Source organism: Chrysoperla carnea, chromosome 4 (assembly GCF_905475395.1).
Source record: "Chrysoperla carnea chromosome 4, inChrCarn1.1, whole genome shotgun sequence".
Classification (NCBI taxonomy): domain Eukaryota; kingdom Metazoa; phylum Arthropoda; class Insecta; order Neuroptera; family Chrysopidae; genus Chrysoperla; species Chrysoperla carnea.
Genome location: NC_058340.1, coordinates 74,405,617 through 74,429,877, shown reverse-complemented (window position 1 = coordinate 74,429,877; position 24,261 = coordinate 74,405,617). Strand labels below are relative to the sequence as shown.

Genomic DNA, 24,261 nt, shown 5'->3' with positions numbered 1-24,261 from the left:
CGCTAATTAATAATTTCTTCTGTATTAGGTACACTAATTAATAATTTCTTCTGTTTTAGGTACGCTAATTAATAATTTCTTCTGTTTTAGGTACGCTAATTAATAATTTCTTCTGTTTTAGGTACACCATTTTTCTTCATTTGGTAATACTTATTCTATTGTTCTTTAATTAATTCTATTTTTATTTTTTTATTTTTGTTTTTAATTTGCTTATTTTCATTTAATTTTATTTTGGTTTGTTGCAGGTTTTTCTAAATTCTAATTATTTATTCTGTTTTAGGTATACCGAGGATTAAAATGTTTATTTTGTTGGTAATCTAATTTTCTCTTTATTTTTATTTCTGTGTTTTTTATTTTATATTTACAACGTTTCTTATCTTACATTTTATTTTCAGGCTTAATCCCTTAGTTTTCTGATATTTTCATAACGATAATCCTATCTTAGGATTAAAACTTAATATTTTATTGTGTTTTAGGTGAAAGCAGGCAGTTACATTATTTTAGAGGGTGTAACATAAAGATTTATTATTATTATAAACGGGTAAATAATTTTATTTTAATTTTAAGGGTAATATTTTATTATTATTTGTTTCAGATTGATGCGGTGCTTTTTTCGGATTTGTAAATATTTTTTAATTTTAAGACTTTTTAATTTTAAGAGGTTTAATGCTACTGAAGAGGATTGCCAAAGCAATCGAAACCGGTCTAGCTAATTAATAATTTTATAATCTAGCTAAATATTTTTATTGTGGGTCCTTAAGGGGATATATTTTAACAAAATGCATTATTGTTGTGGTTTTGTGAATTATTATAAATATTATATTCTATTGATAGCTTTGAGGTGTTCATTGCGTGTTCTGTTTATGATAAAAGATACCGACTTAATTATTATTAATGTTAAAGCTACGGATTTTAGTTTTTGTTTAAATAGGATATTTTCTTTAATTGTAATTTAATGAGATATTTAAACTAAAGGATTTCAAATATTCGGCGTTCGACGAGAAAAAGAACCATCATTATAAGAGCTTTTATAGTTTGATGGAAGCTGGGCAGAAAGGTGAACGTGTCAAAAGGCTATAATACAAAAATAATATTTCAAAGGAGACGGTTCTCAGTTTTTGGTCATTGAAAAAAGAAATTCCTCGAAACTAATTTAACACTCGGATCAATAGAAATAGCGAAATTAAGTTGTTTTTTTTTTGTAAAAGTTAAAAGTAATAAATTATCTAACTCATTTCGAATTTATATTCTTTGTGCTGTTACGAATTTTATTTCCAATATTTTAAGAAGCAGAAGGTATTTATGACACGTATAAAAACGTTAATGCATCTCACCTTTTGGCAAATTATCGAGAGAATGAAAGCATGATCATAAAGCTAGAATTTAATACCTTTCTAAAAATCAAACATTGAAGGTAAAAATACTTAACAAATTTTAATACTTTTAAAATAGTTTAGTAACTTGCATTTTATAACCGTAGGTAAAGATAGATTCATGATGTGTAGATACTAGCTCGCTCCGTGAGGAATTCCACAGTGTGGTATCCTTGATTAAAAACAGAGAAAAATAATTCATAAGGGACTAATTTACTATCTTTTCATTTATTGGCAATTTTATTACAGTTACTGAGAGTAGGTTTTTGTTATTAGGCAGCACGATCAGCTAGAAAATAAGAGTTAGATCATGGAAGATCTCGCGTGGACAGAAAAAAACAGGCTAAAGAAATAATATATTAGATAACAGCATTATATCGTGGTATGTAAGTTTGTAAGTACACTTCACCACAATAAAACTGTACCAGTAGTCTATAAGAATGGAGATCTAGATGGAATTTTCACCTAAAATAAAATTTCGACTTCGAATTCGATTGTCTGAGACAAAATTATTTGAAATTTACGTTCTGAATATTCCGAATCTGTTCTTGCGGTTTTTTGAAATTTTTATGATCATAAAAATCTGACTGGCAGGTTGGGATTCATCAGATTCTTCCCTGTTTATGTGAAAATATGTTCAATTATAAAAACTGAGTATTGAATATAAAAATATATAATTCCAGACGTTTCTGTAATGTAAAAATAGAGTAATATTTGCACAACTCATCCCAAAGATGTTGATTAACGTTATAGGCGTTAAACTTCACACTTTTCAACAACATTGATTGCTCCGTTTTGCACAATTTTTCGTGAAGAACAGTGTACAAATATTTTTAGAAAACAAAAACATCACACAGATGTATTACTTAAACCAAGCAGCAAAGCTTTTTCATACATTTATATAAAATTAGTATAATTCAAAACAAGTTTATGTTGCCTGTCTGCTTTGCTTTGCCTTGCCTTGCTCTTGTGCTTCATTAAAACATGTTTGGTATAAAATTATAAACTCAACAAAACTGTACTATTTGTACCTTATGCCAAACAACTCTCATTCTCAAAATCTAAACTTTTCAACTACTTTATACAGGCTGTTTTTTTTTAAGTTGACATATGCTTGAAACTCGATAAATAAAATTTGTCGAGGAAGTCGCTTCAAACGAAAAATGTTTATTTCAAACGCACACATCTTATAACGGTATCCAATTCGATCTAAATTTTCAGGTTTAATTAAAAAAATCACTTTTATTGTAAATTGGGTTCACTATTTTAAGCAAACGCTATCTAAGAACAGTAATCAAAAGTTACCATAGACCAGAATCACTTAGTTAATAGATAATTGTGTAGCTTTAATAATTATTACATAGGTGTAGTTTTTTCGATTGAAAAAAAGTTTAGTTACGGTGTTATGCCTGTAGCTGTATTCACATAAAAAATATTCAAATATATTCCTTATTGCACTTTCCCTTTACTCTTACCCTGTCTTTTTCCTTTTACACTTAGTGTAGTACACTATGATAGAAAGAACGAACTTTATGTGTTGTTGAAGCTGCTTACTAACAGCTAGCAGAAAGCTAAACTAAGTATGGTAATAGTTTACAGCACTAACTCAAGCTTCATCATTCAAAGAAGCACTTGATGAAATTATTTTAATAATAATCAGACTTATTTGAATGCAGGTATATTAAATATGTTTAGAATTATATTATACATTTATAGAATTAATTATTAATGTTATTATTATGAATTTTACACTTGGTGTTCCATGAAGAGTGCTAGGATAATACAAAGAATGGGGGCTATATTTGTTTATGCTTATATAATTATTAAAAATGGTGTCCGAAAATTAATGTAAAATTTAAATGTTTGTCCATTTGCGTGATCAAGTGTTGACAATGAAAAAGTATAGACAGCGTACCAGCTGGTAGTTCTATAGAATTCTTTAAAGAATTACCAGCATGGTACTTGCAGATCCTATGCTAAAACTATGGTGAAATCCACTTTTCGAAAGAATTTAAGAAATTTTTTACACAGTCTAAGAGTTGGGCTTACTAAATCCCTTTAAAAAACAATCAATGCCTAAGCTCCTATTTTTATCAATTTACATCACATTCCTTTTAACTTTATCTACTTTTTTTTTTCAAATCTGTCGAGAGAATTTTTAGTATCGTAAAAACTAGCTGGGAGGAGGACAGCTTTGATCATCGAAACCGCGAACTTTGCAATGATCTTGGATTTGAACTGCTTTGTTATAAATTTTACTATCTATACTGCAAAGTTTATTTAATTACAATTGGTGATTAAAAAAACTGAGTTTTCTATCAAAATTACTTCTTGCGTTAGTTTTGGGCCACTCATTATAAAATAGTTCATAGTATTATTATTATAACAAAATAAAATTCAATATATATATTTCTATTCCAGGAGTTAGTAGTTAGTTAGTAGTCGTATTAATATAATTAGCATTTTAGCTTGAAATTAATTTTATGAAAATTTACTAATTATTTATTCTAATTAAAATTGTATGCAAATATAATACAAGTATGTATGCAAATTATTATGTAGGTACATATATTTTATAGAGAATATATATAATACTGGAATGCATTGCATATGTGTATATTGACTGTTGTGTTGGACACACGGACATACAAACAGACAGATGGACTGCACTGATTATTCATGCATTTAATTGTTTTGTATCCTGTGTATACTGGAGCCATGTAATTTTATCACACACTCACTAAAACGAATATGACTAATAAGTTATAAATGAAATTATATATATATATATATATATATATATATATATATACAATTTATTGTTTTAATCTTTTGATTTAATTTTACTAGAATTACTTTTATTCTAGATTAAAACTATTTCCTGTACGTACAAATAAGTTCATTGGTTAAATATCCTGTTTAGAAAAGTTTGAACCATGAAAAGCAGTCAAAAAAGGCTATAGCGACGAAATGGTCTCAATCTAATCCAGTTATATACTTTTTGCATCAAAATTACCCCATCCAATGAGTTTCATCAAATTCCAAAATATTTTTTGCGTTTTTCGAGAAATTTTTGTTATGTCCAATTTCGATAAAACTCTGTATATAAGGTAATTTTGACCCAAAAAGTACAAAAATAGGGTGAATTTGATGACTGGTCGAATAGTTTTTGAGATACGGACTAAAATCGATCAAAATATTGCGATATCTCAAAAACTCTGCGTTCAATCATTAAATTAACCTGATTTTAATACTTTTTGGATCAAAATAACCCCATCCACCAAGTTTCATCAAATTCCAAAACAATTTTTTGCGATTTTCTCGATTTTTTCAAAGGGAACTCCTTAAAAAAATTTAAAAAAATCGAGAATTTTTTTTAATCTCTAATTTCGATAAAACTTAGTATATAAGGTAATTTTGACCCAAAAAGTACAAAAATCGGGTGCATTTGATGACTGGTCGAATAGTTTTGGAGTTACCAACCAAAATCGAATCAAATATTGCGATATCTGAGAAACTCTGCATCCAATCATCTTGTTTCACATCTCTCGCTTCTTTTTTTTCTAAATCTATGATTAATTAAAGTTAAATTTAATTTCTTTAAATTTATGTATAAAACTTTTACCTGATTATTAACGTGTATGTCAAATTAAAACTTGAGGTTAAATATAGGTAAAATTTATGACTAGAATCAGTTCAAGGTTGTATTTAAAAGCGAGAACGCATTGCTTGGCTCAGCGTTTATGAATTGTTTCGCTTGATTGATTATATTAAAAAGTATATAGAATTATCGTTTTAATATTTATAATCCTCTTAAAAAAAAAACGAACTGCTTTATATTTCAAAAAGATATGAACTTTTAAAATTATTATAAATGCTAACGATTACAAATCTTTATTTATGTAGTTTTTGTGTTTGCGCCGTTTTGCGCGAGATATATAGGTATAAAATATCCAGATATAAATAATTACTAACAGGTGATGAGAGATACCTAAAGATACATTTTTTTTAAACTTTATAAGTATAAAAAACAAGCAATACTATATTTATTCATACGGATGGGTCAGTATAAATGGCAGTAAATGTTTGCCGTATAATATAGTTTTTAATGTTTATTTCATACCGAATGGTTCGAAATTAATGTCCTCGAAACAAAATTACTCTCCTGATTTCCGTCTCATCTGCTTTATCTCATAATTGTTGTTAATTGTCGATTCAGCTTTCGAATTGTAAATGATGAATTTCGATCTTTCTGATAGAAATCGATTTGTTCTCAAGGGATTAATAATAGGCTGAAACTTCATATGTGGCTTCCATGGCTTTTTTTGAAAATTCAAATTTTTGAGCCTCTGCCTATGAAACGTCCTACTTTCTCAAATAAAACTGTTTTTGACTAGCCTTAACGAAGCTTCATACGATATTTCAGTCTGTTAGTAAAAAGGAGACTGTACTATAGACGGAGGCCAACTACTACTTGGAGGCCAACTTTTTTGAGGTACACACTTCCTGACCTTGGGGGTGGGTTCGTAATGTTATGAAAAACAAAAATCCAAAAAACTTGCTCAAAAAATTTACTATCTCTTTTGGCAGATTTTTTTAAAAATTTAGAAAAAAAGGTGGTTTTTTGGGAATACTATTGATTTTCGCTAATAACATAATAAAGAGGAAGTTGGTGACACTTTAAAAATACGTATTTTGAATCAAGACTCGACCCTGTATCTGTTTTCTATTTATAAGCAACTGAAGTTTTGAAATTGACAAACTTTTTCCTTGGAAACGACGGGAGTGGGATCTTTTTTTTGAATTTGTATTAATAATAGAAACGGGTCTATACCTGTTTGTTTTTGAAAAATTGATTTTCTTTTAAGCCAGCTTTCGTTTGAACAAAAATGCATTTACAAGTAAAGGACATAAGAAAATCATATCGAAAATAAATTTGACGGAATGAGACAATTAACTAAATTTCATTGGAGGTCTTTTCAGGTTTACCAAGGAAATCTTTTTCAGGACTCCCGCGGTAATAAAGTAAAAATTGATTATTTGGTCGTGTGTGAATTTGTATTTAAAAAATCTCTTTGAAGTATCGAGTAGGGCCCATAACCTGTTGTAATATTCTTGATCACACAATTCAGTGGAAATTATCTAATAAAACTTTGTAAACTTTGAAAAATTTGTAGTTTGTGAAGAAGCATATGTCTCTTTAAACTTCTCGGAAAGTAATTTATTGTTAAATATTGGTATTTGAATTGACCGGGGGAAAAGTAAAACGTTTATAAAAACCACTATTTGTTTACATAAACATATTTTAATGGTAGACTGCGTCTCGTATATAGTTTAGATATATTTTTCCACTTTTACGGTTGGCTCTTTCTCTGTTGCTTCATACGTAACATAAATACAGTGCAAATATCATTTTATTATATGTACAAAAAACTATATGCCGACTACGAATAATTCTTGTTTACTATTCGTGAATATATATGTACAGATATCTTTACTATTTGAACTAGTGTTTGTTATATCTATATCAATGGGGTGACTACAATATTCATTGAATATCAAGAGAAAATCTATAGAAATTATATTTTAAGTATAGAATATTAAGTTCTTCCCAGTGTCATTTTGTATTCCACTTACACCAATACTTAATGATTCTTCGCAAAGTATTCGAAAACAAAACCACTTTGACAACCAGTCTTCAGCCTATCTACATCCTGCAGAAAATAGCCTCACTACAATGCAAATACTATGTAATAAATTGATACTACATGTTATTCGAAACATAATTAGCTCTTGATTTTTCTAATTCTAAACGTCCTACCGTCTTTTATGAGTCAGATTATACAAGGTTATAAATTCAAGGCAACGGGATTAATAGATCTGAAACTATTGGAAATTTAAGTGGCAGATTTCACACTCATGCCTAACAACGCCGGAAAATATTTAGCTGTGTTAAACACATCAAACTAATGATAACTCATTGGGGACAGCATTCAATAAATAAATCAATTCAATAAAATTTTCATATAAAAACGGTTTTTAATCCCCCAATTAAAAAAGGATTGTTATAAGCTTAACCGCTATGTCTGTCAAAAATCTAAAAAATGGGCATTTCAAAAAATGATTTTCAAAATCGGTTCAGTTTGGAAAAGGCTTTAAGGATAAAGGTAATTTAATGGGGAGTATTCTTAGATATGTTTCAAGTGCGAGGTTAGGGTTCCGTACCCGAAAAATTTGCCGGGGTGTTAATTGAATGTTTTATTCAATTATTTTCCTATTAGTCTTAATTTTAAGGTTTTCGTTAAAATATGCCAGACTTCTGGAGCTCTCGGCGATGGAAATTTTCATAGAATCAATAAGTTGTTCTCTATTTTAAAATTAATTATATTTTCATAAACAACTCAATACTTCATTAAAACTGAAGATGATTCGATGCTAAAACATTTTCTCTTTTATATGTTTATATATCAATAATATAATATAATATAATATAATATAATATAATATAATATAAAATAGATATAAATACCACAGTTTATTGAAACTTTACTCTCGCATTTAAAGCTAAAACTCTTAACAACTCTCTGAGCGTAAAGATAGTTATTACTCAAAACTCAAATGATGTTTGTTTGTGTTACTGATGCAATGTGTGCAATGTGTGTGCAACAAACATAGCTTTGTTTATTTTACTTAAGAAATATAATAAAATATGTAATCCATTTTACGAATGAGTTAAAGAAACTTTGAGATATGTGTTTCTATATCCATTCACACATACATACATACTCTAGATCTATGTATGTGAGCCCTATGAGGATGTTAGCCAACAAACTAACCACCAATGCTGCATATACTGCTGTTTACTTCCTCATAAATATGTATTTCCATGTTGAAACTTTATAGTATGTATGTTTATAAATTGTTTTAATATACAAGTGATTTCAAAATATCTACGAATTATGTTTGGTCTTATTGATATGTTATATACAGAGTGTTCTAAAATTGATTGCAGATCTCTTCGCTTCCTGAATAAGCTGAGAAAAAAAAGAAGAAAATGTTCTTTACTAAATTTGGCTCTGAATCCTAATTTACGAGATAATTAACATCATAAATTAATAAAAATACATTCATCAAAATAAAGTTCATCCAATAAAACACCACTTACACAGATGATGTGTTTTATCATAGTGGCCTACACGCAAAATTATTACAAAAAAACTCTATTTCAATCATGGGCGAGCTATATTATAACCACTATTATAACTTTATTGTGTGTCAGAAACTTTTTTGTGTGTCTCTTTTACCAAATCCGAATTGCTCATGGAGGAGGAAGCGATACGGGTATACGACTCTTCTATCTATCTCAGTTTCTCTAATAGTAATGACATAGGTATAAAAAAAATGTTGTGTGTCTGTCTTACTCGTATTTTAGGTTGTCGCTGGTTAAGTTCTCACTGTCTTACTCGTATTTTAAGTAAAGAGTCCGATGGTCTTCTGTATTCAGAATTTTTTTTAGAATGACTCTCTTTACTCTTTCTAGTAAATTTGCTACAATTAATTCAATTTTCTAGACAAGTATTATAAACTCTTATTGAAAATGAAGTAAGGAGAGCATTGTACCCTTATCTAGAATTCTCTTGGATAATAATATTGGGAAATTTGACCCCTAAAGTTTTATTAAAATATCATTTCAAAAACTATTCTGCTTTACCAAAATCCTTTTTATTCATCAACGATGTTAAAGAAGTGTGGTCTTCGAAATCTGTGAAAACTGAGATAACAGACAGTAGAACCTTGAAAGGATACCTCCATACGAAAACGAATCTGAGGATGCAAAAAATCTGCTGTATAAGGACAAGAAAGATTTGTAGGGAGATAACTACTCCTTTCAAACTCAGAATATCGTGTGCTCTGAACATACAAACTAACTCAATTTTCTATTATTTTCCTGTCTAGGTTTCACATTCAAGGAAACATTCCGAATATTTAGAAAACATTCTATACATTTGTTATTATCTATCATAGTGACTAGACCTCACTTGTTCGTATAAAAGATATATGATTGTTATTTATATAAAAGTATTTCAATAGTTATGTGCTGTAAAAAGGAGGAGGCAATGACTGAACACACAAACAGACAACAACAAACCCCGAAGATGAGTATATAGAAAATTCGATGTTATTTCTATTTTTCATTCAATTTTATATTCAGAAAGGAATTAAATAAATAAATAAATATAAATTTATATATAAACACACAGTCAGTCTAGTCTCTCTTCTATAATACTATATGTACTTGTACCTACTTCTACACTCTGTCTCTGCTCTGGGTGTAGTGTGAGGTAGAAATATATTCTATATAATGTTGGTATGACTGTTCAATGGTATGATGGCTGTTTATATGAATGGTCGATGCAGTCGGTCTATTCTATTGCAAATATACAAACAATACACTTGGACGGCATGTGCATTCTATTGTGGATATAATAAATGCAACAATGTATTATAGAAAATATACAGGGTGTAACAGGAAAGTGTTGCAGAAAGGTCCATTTATGAGATTGTTGAAGGAATCACACAAAAAAGTTACGTATTTAAGCCCTTATTGAACAAGGCCAATCTGCTAAAATTTCATTTACCAGGAAGTTCCAGATAAAGTTATGTTTATATTTTTTTGTACTTGTTTAAATCTTAAGTGAGTCGGGAACAGAATACTTAGTGAGAATATGTGAAAATTTCTAGGCGTTATGGAAGAAAGGAGGAGTTTGTCAGGAGATTCTTGTCTGCAGTAAATGAATTATCCTTAATATTGTGGAAAATTTAAGTCTCAGAATATGAGTTCCTTTGATTTACCCCGTTACTTGGAGTAATTCTTACGGTCTCCGGGAGATGGAAGCCCAAAAGATGATACAAATTACGTTCTTTTTGCCGCAGATGAATCATAATATTTAAGTGAATTCCTGCCACTAGAACCGAATTCTATAGCTTCATTTTTCTTTAGAACTATCCATCATTGGTAGGAATTATTGCGGTCCTTTTTGCCGCAATTTTTAATAAGAAGAAAATTATCCTCTTTGAAGTTTGGTCCGAATTTTTGTTACATCTGGTAACATATAGATTGCAATAATATTTACACCATCTGTATGCGGTGTCGATATTATTGGCGTTCGTTGGGTCGTTTGCGCTGGCTGGTTGAATGTCATAGCTACTACTAGTGAGTGCTAGCAATAGTAATAGCAATAGCTAGCATATTCTCACAATCTATTAGATTGGATTTTCATTTGTTGTGTTTTATTTAAAAACAAATTGACAATTGACTTGAATAATTTATTTACAAGTGTCAACTATAATGAATATAAAAAATACAAAAAATATTGTCAATTGTATGAGAAAAATAATTTTATTATCTTTTGAAAATAAATGGAATTGACCAGAAAAATGTTAATAAAATTGATAGAAAAATACTTTAGAAATTTTATTGCCTTGCTTATAATGTTTGATTTGTTGATTGTATGAAAATTAGCGAGATTTGACAAAGAATGATCCAAAATGCCCCAAATTTTAAATCAATTTGATGATGACTTTTTTTCTTTTGAGATTGTGACTTTTGTTAAAAGTCGCGTTGAAATTTTATTTAACCCGTGAGAGCTGGCGCCAACCTTTAGGTAATCTTTAGTTACGTGATAATTTCAGGTGACTAATGATAAAAATCATAATGATAAAAAATTCCCTACAAATGTTAAACGAAATACTGATTCCAAATGAGTTACTGTACTATAGCGAAGGATTTAAAAAAAAAAAAATTTTCAATATCACGGATGACTTTATCTGTCAAGTGACAATTTTACAATTAATATCCGTTTTAAATAACATTAAATCACTTTAAAGAAACATCACATTCATTGAAAAATAATCGCATTTAACACTTGTTGCAATAAGTTCATAAATTACAACGCTGTATCATTTGAATGAAAGAAATCTTTAAACATTTAAATTTTATTAAGGTTGAACGGACATTAAGGCATGTATAAATAAAAATCGGAATTTTTAATATTATTAATTGTTAATTCAAGCGTATCAAATAATTTTTTGACAAAATCTGATGAAGAGTTTTCTTGCAATTAATTATTAAATATTGCAATTTTAACATCTTGTGAACAGCAAGTGTTTAACGTACGCGCATACATTTTCGATAATGTTGTTTCACCTTCTATAAATTAAAATGTAAAAAATTTGTACTTTTATAAAATGATTTGACGAAGAGTTTTGTAATTGAAAAGATAAAGTCCTAGCCCGTCAAGACGGGCATAGTTCAAAGACGAATATTTAAATTAATACAAATTTAGATTGTAAAATTGTAGTTTACTGTCCGATCAACCTTAATTCAGACAAAAACATTTTATGTATCATTATGAATTAATGAAATATTATCAACTATTTCTTTTAATATTTCCTTTCACGGCCCTCTAAGAGTGGACAGGTGTGTCTTAGAAACTGTATTCAGAAATAATAAATTTATTTTTAAAACAAATTTCTTATATTCATTCTAAATTATAAGAAAAATTATTGTTAATTTATTAAATTTATTTAAGCTTGTAATAACATAAACAATTTCCTTTTCTTTACATATGCTAATTAGGTTGAAGAGTCGTTTTTTTAACTATTTATTCTCGGTCGATTGAAATCCGACAATGGTTTAAACATGTTTGTTGCATCATAATGTGGAATATTGTTAATGGAATTAATTTTAGTTTTTACTAATATTATAATTAGATAAGATTTGTATGTTTGTTTGTGTATTTCTCACTCATAGCATCTAGATAACGAAAAAGTTCACTTTAAGATGGCTGGATTTTTTATATTTTTTTCTTATCGAAATAAGGTAGGGATTTTAAATCATTTTAAGGCAGTTTTAGTAAAATCATTTTGCATGCTACTTGATCAATTTAAATTTTAATTGCCAGGCAATTTTGCCGTTGCTAACACCGACACAGATATTATTATACCATGTATATGAAATATACCAAGGTATACTAAGTTTAGTCCTAAATTTGTAACGCTTAAAAATAGTGATGCTATGAACAAAATTTTGTTATAGGTTGTTCATAACATCACCTAATTAGTCAATTTTCGGTTGTCTGTCTGTCTGTCGCCTGTGCGTAGGTCATCACGATTACTCAAAAAACCAAAAGAGATGTCAAGCTGAAATTTTTAAGGCGTGCTAAGAACTTCATAGAAGAAAAAATGAGGTCGAATTCGTAAATGAGCAACATAGGTCAATTTTGTTAGAGATAGAACAAAAGTTTAAATATAAAAATTGTTCCTTATAAAAAAATAAACAACTTTTGTGTGAAACATTTTTTCGTAAACATCACTGTTTACCCGTGAGAGGGCAAATTATGCGCAAATTGTATAGTATGTATTATATGGGAATATCAGTTATATATGTGACATGTATGTATGTGCAATGTGACAGAATAATCAACACTGCCTGTACATAGAATTTCAATAATTAACTCAGTCAATTGTTTGTTTTCACTTGTTCTAAATAAATATAATACAGAAAGCGTTAGTTAACGCAACCGCTCTCAAATATAAGATATTCTTCATTCCCAACTTACTACAATAAACAAATTTTCGTAAAGAAAGTTGTAGAAATTTTCCTTTCGTTTTTCATAGTGTTTTATTGTAGGTATATTTTTTATGGAAAAAATAATCATGAAAATACTTTCTTTCTATCTCTTCTCTCAATCTGTTGTTTACAAAATAATAACTTTTAAGAGCTTTTTTAATGTTTAAATACGGTGGATTTACATTTAAATAAAAGCAGCTTTTAAAAAATTTACAGGAATTTATGTTTATGTATTTGGTTGTGTTAGTTGTAATCTTATTGTATAGGCAACCTACATAACATAACACATTACATGAAACGAACATGTACGGCCTAAAGAAAATCTGTGTGGAAAAATATTTTAGTACGAAAAAACAAATTGCAGGGAAAGAGAGAAAGTGAACTTTATTTTTATTTTATATATTTTTTTAAAACAACAAAATCAAAATAACAAAATCCTTATTACATTAGCAACAAATAAAAAGGGAATTGGGGAAAGAAGAAAGTTTTAAAATGTTGATATGAGTTTTTTATTGAACCAAATTTTGTGGTTGAGTATTCTTCATCTTTAAGTTAATTTTTACTTTCATTAAAAATTAACACTTCAAATTTACTTCAAATATGATGATTTTTGCTTTTTGTAATATTAATCTATTATTTCATTGTAATATTCGTTTAAAAAAGACATACTTCTAATTTAATAGTCAAACTAATATGTGAGTAAATTTGGTTTGATCAGGATATTTATTATGACATAGCATAAAATTTTCTTGTTACCTACTTACTTGAAATTAACAAAAAAACAAATTGACAAATTATAAAAATATTTTTGGATATTCTCAAAATTCATGGCAAGCAGAATCGTTGGAAAAAGTTTTAGTTCCCTAGGTGACCTACAGGAAAATGGTCGGTTTTTTATGTTTTTTTTTTTTTTTTTTGCTACATTTTTTTGGTTTTACCTCCCAACCAGTAAAAAAAACCAGAACGATAACTTGCGATAAGAAACATACTTCCAAAAAATTATTTGTGGCGAGAAAATTTAGAATACTTTAAAACTCAGAATCCGGAAATTATATCACGTTCGAACATGAAAGACATTATTCATCCTGAAACCAGTGCCAAAAACAATAGTGAAACCTTTTTTGTCGAATGCTATTTTTAAATAAACCATTATTTACCAGATTTCTTAAAAAAAAAGAGGAAAGAACTTGATAAAATTTGAGGATGAAGCGTTTCATTTACAACCAAGTTTTAAAAACAGGCACAAATGTCCATCTGATGATATTACAACCCAAACGAATGGACGGAATTTAATAAAATTTTCATAATGAAGTATGGAAGTTCTAAGGAAAAAATTTACTATGTACTTTTAAACTAGAAATACATTCATTACTTTAATAAATAATTAATTAGCAATTTAGCAAGGGAAACAAGGTAAAAATATTGTTTATTAGCAGACAAGCAAGTAATGCCTTCATAATTAGTAAGTATTAAGTACACTCTTGTACTCACAAGAACAACATCATAATAATTATAATTCTTTTTAAAATAAAACATAAATAATTTACTGATTAAAAAGAAATACTTTTAAAAATACCGACAGATCTGCAGACCATATTACAGCAAAATAATTTTACTTTTTTTTTTTACAAAACTCAATCACGCATATTAAAAATAAAAGTGTAATAATTATCTTATTATTTTATAGGCTAATGAATGTACGGAATTTTAATGAATATCCTCTGATCTATCTCTATCTGATATTCGGGTGATTCCATCATAAAAATATTTTAGTATAGTGCTAACACTGTAGTATTATTAGCTTTCAGTATCTCAAGTACCATAAATAAAATTTTTTCTTCTCAAATATTAAGTTTTCATTAAAATTTCATTTTTTGTGTTTATAAGAAGAAAAATCGCTGAAAACTCGATTTTCATAAATTCTACACTCTATCCACGATTAAATCCTCAATTTTTTTAATGGCTAACGTAGAAAATTTTTCTAAAAGACACGTCCATGAATAATAAAAATATTGCTTTTATATTGGTTCACGATAGCTAATTTTTCAACGGGTTTGCTATCTCGTTAATACATAAGTGCATTCGGAAGATGTGCACTTTTTATCGATATGATAAAAAAAACGTGGATCGTGGATCGTTGCAGGTTGATTAATTATTGAATATCGATAGCAAATTGATTAATTTCCAAGATTTTTATTTATATGCTTCAATGAATTTTTTATTGAATTAGTTTTTTTTTTCTGCAAAGGAAGATGAGATTGGTAAATTTTATGGTTAATTATAAAATGCACGTGTGCAGTATTTTAAATGATTATTTAATCGGTGTAGTTCCTTTTGATTATTTTTTAAAATTTTTATTTACCAGTTTTTTCATCTCCAAAAATAAATTTACTGAAATGAAACATTTTAAAGGTGATTGTAAACCTACATTATTAGTCAAAAAGATTTGGTTTATTGCACGGTACATACATATATACCAAATACATGCTTTGTAGTTAAATAATGCGTTATTTTTAGCTTTACAATACCACACAACCACTAAAATATATAAAATATTGTGTGCAAGTGCTGCTTATAAATTTGATAATATAAATATCTCTCTTCAATCATCAATACTCTAACTATAGTCGGTTCATCAAATGATGATCTTCGATGAACTCATAATAAAAATTAAAATTTTGTTGTTATATCATCGACAACCTTATATTTTAGATAGTTTTTATCACACTCTCTAGATTTTTTGATATGGAAATATCCAATTGAAACGGATAACTTAACGATAAAATAATAAAAAAAAACTCAATGACCAAGGAATTTTTTGTGATTTTTGGAAACTTTGTTAATCAAAAAATGTATTTATAAAGTTTCATTGAAATCCCTATCTCTTATCCCTATCCCTTGCATATCTCCCGAAGTTGATGATAAAGTTTTTTCTTTAAAAAACACTCTTGACCATTGGGAAATCAATAGAAATCAGAAAATAAAGTTCCAAAAAACATACGGTTTTTGTTGTTAATAAAGCAAACAGCCTGGAATTTATTAGTTTTTTTCGTATTTTATGTTACGGAAAATTTTATGCGTTTCATGAAGCGTATTTTTTAGGCAATTTGAGGTAATTTTTTATTAGTAAAGAAAATTGAATATGAAAAAATAAACTGATATACTTTTATGAAAATGCGTATTTTTTTATTGATTGTAATAATCGGAAAAATTGAGAGGAAAATCGACTAGCTATCAAATTGATATGATTGACATTTAACAAATTCACTTAAATGTAATAATAGAAGTGATATCAACCCAAGTACAGAATGATTTATCGTTGATGAAAACAAAAACTATATCCTAAAAAAATTTTATGCTTGTTTTTCGTCTACATTCATGAAGTTATAACAAAATTCATCAAGTTGAAAATGTGATAAAAATAATTTCAACCCTAAATCTACCCTGATCGTAAATCCTTTATATGTATGGAGACACTTTGTTTTTTTTTTTCTATGTCACTTTCTGTCAAAAAGGTGTTTTATTTTCATTCGTTCCAAGTGAAAATCATGAAAAACTTTCAAAATGTATTGTTTTTTGAGATTTCTCCAGAAGAGCAATGTATAGTTGTTATCGAAATTCAATTATTTTTTTCTTAAAAATTTGGTTGGATACTTGAAAAGCTGAAATTTTGAGCCTTTAAATCGGACATTTAATTGTCATGCTCATACAGCCTTAACACTTATGACATGGACAATAGATATCCTCAAAAAGGATGTGTTACATAATAATTTATGATATTTTTGAATTTTTTTAAAGACCAAATCAATTACCTTCTACTTATACAATAAAAATTCGATATCGAATGTAACAATTCTATGTAGAACTTTGATATGTTTAAAGCATATACATCATGTGAATGGCATACATATATCGATATATTGATGATATAGAAATCACTTGGTGTGCTATATTTATAGTTCACAGTTCAAATACTTATACACTTGAAACTATCATTCAAAATGGTGACTGATGCATCCACACCATTGATATATATTATATAACATATAGATAGAGAATTCCATGTATTGAAATTGGTCTGAAATTTGAGATACATACTAGCGCCACCAAATATGTGCTAATGAACATGTAGCATGCGTTGAATGGTTTTATTTAGTTCCCAGGTACTCACTCTGAGGCGCAGCTTTACGTCATATAGATTCTCTATCTATATGTTATATATCTATGAACTACACACACACACACACATGGTACCTACCCTGAACTACCACCCTCAAACACTTATATATTATTATCAGATCATAAAGTGAATTTTGGATGTATGTGTAGTGTATGATGATTGAATCCTCCCCAAAATAAAATCTGTCATTCATATGTCACCAACATTAATTTGATAAACATTATTATTTGGTTATGTTCGATTTAATCATTCTTGACAATTTCCAATTTGTGTGCTTGTACAAAGTACTACACACTTTTAATTTGTATCATCAATTTTATATCAATGATTTCGTCACTTTAATTTTTGTTTGTTATTAAATTTATTGAAGGTTTTACTTTTGGCTTTCAGTATCTCAAGTAAATAAGTAATATTTTTCTTCGTAAATGTTAAGTTTTCATTAAAATTTCATTATTTATGTTTATAAGAACGTCAAAATTCCAATTATTAGAATTTTTGATTCTTATTAATTGTACTCAAAAATATCATTTTAGTACATTTTTATATCTTTAAAATGGTTATCTTTTAAGCTGTAATATTAATAATTTCTAAGTTCTATTCAAATAAAACTCAAAATACAAATATTTTGCAATCCAAAGTGACGGTAGTGTTAGTCACGGTTCATTCTGTAGTGCGTCACGATTTACGTTCTAAGAAATTTGATTCTAAAAAACTAAGGTTCTTTATTTACCATTTTACAAGAGTTTGTTTCATGTAATTTGGCTCCAATTACAACTCGTAATCATAAATTCTGCATGGATGGAATTTTTCGAAGTTTAAGAACATTCTAGAACGCGACTTTCTTTTGTAGTATCAGTCACATTTGTATTTGCAAGTTTCATAACCACATTTTTTACTACGGAATGATAAATATAGATTCAACCATAAAACTATACTTAAACTAAAACCGTTAACACAATAGTATTCATAAAACAAGTGAAATTTACAGAATTCAAAAAGCCCCCGGCCAATTTTTCGAGAACGGAACAGTAAACTCGCTTTTTCCAGAACTGGTTTTGAAGATCATCGCCAATTTTTTAGTTACGGAACCCTTAACTCGAACTTGAAACATAGCTAAGAACACTCACCATTAAAATATCTTTAAAACGAAAGAAAAAAAAATCAAAATCGGTTTGTCCGTTTAGGTGCTGCGATGCCACAGACACACACATACCGGTCAAACTTATAACACTCTTTTTTTAGTTCGGGGGTTAATGACGCAAAATATGACGCATTTTGGGTAAATTGTAGTTTCAGTTACATATGGAATCACCCGCCATATAACACTACATCCGCCATTAACAATACACACAGAGAGTTATCCTAGAGTTCTGATCACTTCGATGACATCCAAGAGCTGAAGATGTACTTGCGCAGTAAGACCAGAGTAAAGTAATGAGTGCTTCATTTCGGCTAACTTTGTCGAGTATACTTGAGAATACTCCGTAAGTGTGTGTATGAGGAGTTATAATATGTATTTTTTAGTGGGGGATTGCCAAAAATTAACAGAATTCTTGCTTGGATCATCCTGTTCGAATTATGATAATACTTGAATTTTTATTTTCTAAGAAACCACTGAATTAATGTATCTTTGTATGATATAAGTTACATCTTGAATCTTATCCATACAGCTAGCTACCTCCTAAACTTTTAACTAACATATTTTAAGTAACTATTGTTCTAGAATTAAGCGCATCATCATAATACAGCTTAAGTTTTCTTAGTGAGGTTTTCTAAAGTTGCTGTTGTTGTTGTTGTTGTTGATAAGATATGAGGTATTGAAGTATATGAAACTTGTTAGAAATGTTTTGGTATTATTACTTTTACTACTGACAACTGATGATAGCTAGCTAGCTAGCTAGCAAGCAGTAGCAGCAGTTGTTGCAGTGGTGTATGAACAATGAATGCTCTCTTACTTAACTTAAGTCTTCAAATTTAAGTAGGAAGAAGAACCTACTTTATATTACTGTGTGTGTGGTACTTATTATGTTTGATTGTGATAAAGATGTTTATGTTTAAAATATGAAAATATACTGTGTGACACTAAAAAAATGGACCTGTTTGTTGGGAATTCACTAGCATTGCCACCCAAAAGTTCCAAGAAATCAATAGATAAACCAGGAAGTAGGATAGTATAGTGAAATCTTTCTAATTCTTCCACTGAATTATAATACTGAATCATAGGTTAGCGGGTCGATTCCGGCCCTCATAACAGAAATTAATTCAATTAATGGCTTTGATGAACTGATGTAGTGCATGGCATATGCATGAAGAAGGTGTACTCAGCCACTCGAAATGATTGAGGAGCTGATAAATGAAATTATCAGCGGAAATGGTAGTAAACACATATATGGTATCATAATTGGTCATATAGCCTAAGTGTGTCTTTCGTGGAAAGCCAATATAACCTGACCTAGAAGTTTTATGTTGAAATCGGAAGTCGGGAGAAACTGTATGACATCTGGAGTATCCCGATCAAATCTGGAGTGATGGATATCCTAGAAGTCGTAGACGTTGTTGACTAGCCGTTGGAACACATTTTAGTAGAGTAAATGAAATGATTTATTTTTTTGAAAATGAACCTCATTTAATTTTCCTCCATCGAGGTAGCAGTATTATTACTGTTATTATAAAAATAGTTTGATTTCTACGTCTTGTACGTCCAATATTCCGAAAATTCATGATAATCAGATGAAATTTCCTTCCAATATTCCTTAGCTGCTATTCGAAAAATAAAACTCCACAGTCTAGGTATCGAAAAGTTTACTAATGAGTGAAAACTTTAGCTTTGGTGGTCGGTAAAAACTTGTATTTAAAGAGAAACTTGCTGTTATTACAACATTTGAAAATGATACAATTTTTATCCAATTTTACATATTGGAAAATTCTTATACCGCTAATAACATTCCTACCTTCATTGGTATCATAGATATAGCTCGTTTGTACTAAAAATTCGTGATTCAAATCTCAGGAGTAGGATATTAATGCGACTGTCGATTAAAGGACGTTGTTATAGAAATCTGGAGCGTTGAAGAATGGACTGAGTCTATTTCAATGACTTCTTTAATTGACAAAGATGGCTGAATCAATAAAAGAACAATATTAGTTCATTTAGTAGTTATCTGAGGGTTAAAAGAAAAAAGAAAAAAGTAAAAGCGTTGGGAAAAGTGAAATTGAATCTTTCTACATCCTCATAACAAAAGTATATTATCAATATCTTAATTTCGAAAATTTGCACAAGAATTTGAACTGTTATTCGTCTGAATAAAAATCAAGTATGAATAGTGTGTGATTTCAGGTGTAGATGGATCTATAAACATTCATTCAACATAATAAGTATATGGGTGGTCTTCGTTATTTTATATTACTTATACAAATCATTCATTTATTCATGTATAAAATATAATATACCAACATAAGAATATTATATGGCACATAACACACATGAGAATACTCTTGTTTTGTCTCTGGCTAGAGCAAGCAAGCATTGCAACTACACAACAATGTTGTTACTTAATATATACAATAACACACATTGAATGTTATGTGAGGTTAGGTTAGGATTGGTATGTGAGTTGCTGTGTTTAGGGACAAACTATAACTCTGTATGTAGAGAAGATAATACATTACTTACTCAATTGTGTGAATGAATGAATTGTATGTATCTCTAGCTAGAGAGTAGAACACATTGCTTGTGCTTGCTATATGTGGATGGATGTATGCACATTATGATTGTTATTATTGAGAGATGAGCATTTAGAAATAGTTTTCCAAGTCATAATACAACTGTCAACTGTCATACTATTATTACATATTATCATTATTATAATGATAATATACATATTGTATATGTATTATAATAATATACATAGTTTAGGTACAGTGTCATCCAGGAAAATAATTTGATTTGAGCCCTCGAAACACCTTTTACCTTTACCATTAGGCTACCACCTCTTCAGATTGGGTTTCCACATTCCAGAAATCGTGCTGTTTCTCCCGATTTTCAAAATCAATAAAGGCTCCAGTAAGTAAAGATATATTTAATTAAGTATTTGTTGCTTATTTAGGTAAAATCACCTTATCAGTCCATTTCCGGTTGTCTGTCTGTCCGTCTGTGTAAACGATAACTCGTAAACAAAAAAAGATATCAAGCTGAAATTTTCTATAGAGTACAGGACGTAAAAAGTGAGGTTAAGTTCGTAAATGAGCAAAATTCTACACAATTTTTTACAAAATACATGAAAATCATGCATTTAACAGAAAAAATTGGTCACTTTTGTTTGAAATATTTTTTCGTAAACACCACTGTTTAACCGTGAGGGCGCAAATTGTATAGTATGTATTATATGGAAATATTAGTTATGTATGTGTAATCTCACAGGGTAATCAACACTGTCTATACATGGTATTTCAAAAATTAACACAGTCAATTGTTTGTTTTCACTTGTTTTTTCTGAAACTTAAAACAAAGTGCTTTTTTTTCTGGGTCATACTGTAAATAAAATGATGATACGATAAATGTATGTAAAACAAAGATAGAGACAATTATAATTGTTTGAGATATATTATTTCTCTCGTTATTCAGATTCGTAGTGTGTACATATTGTTTCTAATTGTATATAATATATCGGATATAGATGTCTATACATTTATAGTATATTATATGTGTGGTATCGTTAAGTTAACGTTACGTTATGTTACGTTTTACGTTTATTTTACGTTTTAGACGTGGTGGCGTCTGTACTTTGTATTCATTTCGATTTAGAATACAATTTATAAAATGTGCATGATATACGTTATGTTGTACATTTTACCCACTCTTCCCTTATTAATTCATTCTTAAAAACCATAGAAATACTACTCATAGAATTTTTAATTACAGACAAAATCGATTTTAACGACATGAAGAGACTAAAAATTGTCATCGTAACCGATAGTCTTTATAAGCGATACGCACATTTTTATAGTAAAGTGGAAGTTATATGTACATGGATACACATATAAGTCGTTATTTCTGACTAATTCCAAAGGCAATTGGTCGTTAAAAGTGATATATGACTTCATCAAGTCCAAAATAAAGTTAATGAGTTTTAAAATAAAATATTTTTCAGATAAAAGTTTTTTTTCCGAATAATTCTATAAAATACGAATTACCTACAAAGGATTTGGGATTGCGTTTGAAAAAATGAACTTTTTTTAAAACAAGTTTTTTTTATCTGGCTTATTTAGTTAATTTTTTTTGTAAATTACATGTTAAAAAAAATCCTGTATATTTAGCCGTTCTAATTGCCGAATTTTCTTCTACGCTTCGTTTCCCGGTACTGAAATAATCTTCAAATATAATGGAGTGTGCTATTAATGTTCACTGCGTCGTTCCTTTATTCCGAAATTTACTTTTCCAGTAGGTTTCGTAGTTCCAGAAAAATGGGGAGAAATACATGAGTGGTAGCTTAATTTGATACATATTGAAATATTTAACGGATTTGCTGCCAGTGAAAAACCATCAAATTTACGTATATATAGAATCTGAAGCAATTTTTGTAGAAAACCAGAAAAATTTTCATCAATTCTAATTGTAGTATCTCAATGGATTTTCTAAAATTGATATATTTAACGAACAAGAAAATAGTTTGAAACATTGACACACAAAATGACAGTTGAAATACTGGTAATACCTCATCATCGATGCCTCATAGTCTATATAGACTTATAGTTTTAGTCTGATATATACATTTTATCTCACGACAATCGCTCATTCAAAGAAGAAAGAATCGTTATAATAATGTGTTCACTATTCATCATTGTTTCTCTTATAAAGTCTGCCTGTTCATCGTTAACTTACGTTATTGCTGCCAATATCGTTCACACATAAGAACTAAAACGTCGAATAACTAACGAGACTTCATCTAACTAACTAACCGTACCAACGACACTGGCGATAGAAATTTCTATTCAGAATAATAACATACAGGAGATAGTTTAGTACCAGGGATAAAATTTTTATATTTGTGGTTAAAAAAGTTCTCCTTATAGGTAAGAAAAGAATTTGAAATAATCATAATAAAAAAATTTTCATAATTTAAAAAGTGTTCAGCAGTCGATAAACCATTGTACAATGAAACGGATGAACCATTGTACAATATAGTAATTTACCATATATCATGTGTGTACACCACCATCGACGTACACTGGACTAAGGAACAGCATCATATAATGTAACTCTGTGTCACAAAAAAATGCACGCACGGATTATATATGGTACTATATTTAATCCGTGCATTTTTTGTGACACAGGGTATATCTGACTGAAATAGTAAAGATCTTACAAGTTTCGGATGCAGGAATGCTGTTCTCTGAGCGTTATTTTACTTGAAACAAAAATTTTAGTCGATAATCTTTCTCTCGGTTGCTTCTGGTAACTAAACTTTGTCTGCATGTAGTTACTATCTCATATAGCTAAATCCTTCAAGAAATTATATTGTGATTCAAGGTATAAGTAATAATGACTTCTATAATACGTGTCACATTTTTATTGAACATAATCATATATTTTGTATCAGGGATACAACACTTTACCCTACCATATATATAATAATAATAATAATTATTATTATTTTAAAACGGAAAATTATACTATATGGGAAAACGCAAAACTCTTTTCACAATTCCGTTGTATTTTCATGCGTTATAGAAATATTTTCTCATTTGGAAGGAAGGATATGGGAATATATGGAAATATGTATATGTGGAAAATACGTATGTTCGTTTATTATATGCTTTTCTCTTAGAAAGTACGAGCTTTACTTAATTTGAAATTTTTAGATAATTTGCAAGACGAGTTTGTATATATACAGGTTTTAGATATCTTAGAAATTCATTGGCAAGAAGAACAAATAATCAAAAAGTGAAATTTTGTAAATTCAAGGTTACTTGCTTTGGGCATAGTCAAAAATTTGAAATTTTTGAATACCTATTAAGGCTGTTATAACGTCGCCCTATAAGCTCGGTTGGTTAAGGCGTAACCAATTGCGTTCGCG

The 24,261-nt window shown here is 28.8% G+C and overlaps 2 protein-coding genes across 4 annotated transcripts in view; one reads left to right on the top strand and one right to left on the bottom strand.

Moving 5' to 3' along the window:
- The window catches only part of LOC123298612 (autophagy-related protein 16-1), a 788,644-nt gene that overhangs the window by 59,996 nt on the left and 704,387 nt on the right, over positions 1 to 24,261 (top strand). The gene's annotated exons all lie outside the window — the stretch shown is intronic.
- LOC123298611 overlaps positions 1 to 24,261 on the bottom strand; it is a 140,597-nt gene that overhangs the window by 39,695 nt on the left and 76,641 nt on the right. The gene's annotated exons all lie outside the window — the stretch shown is intronic.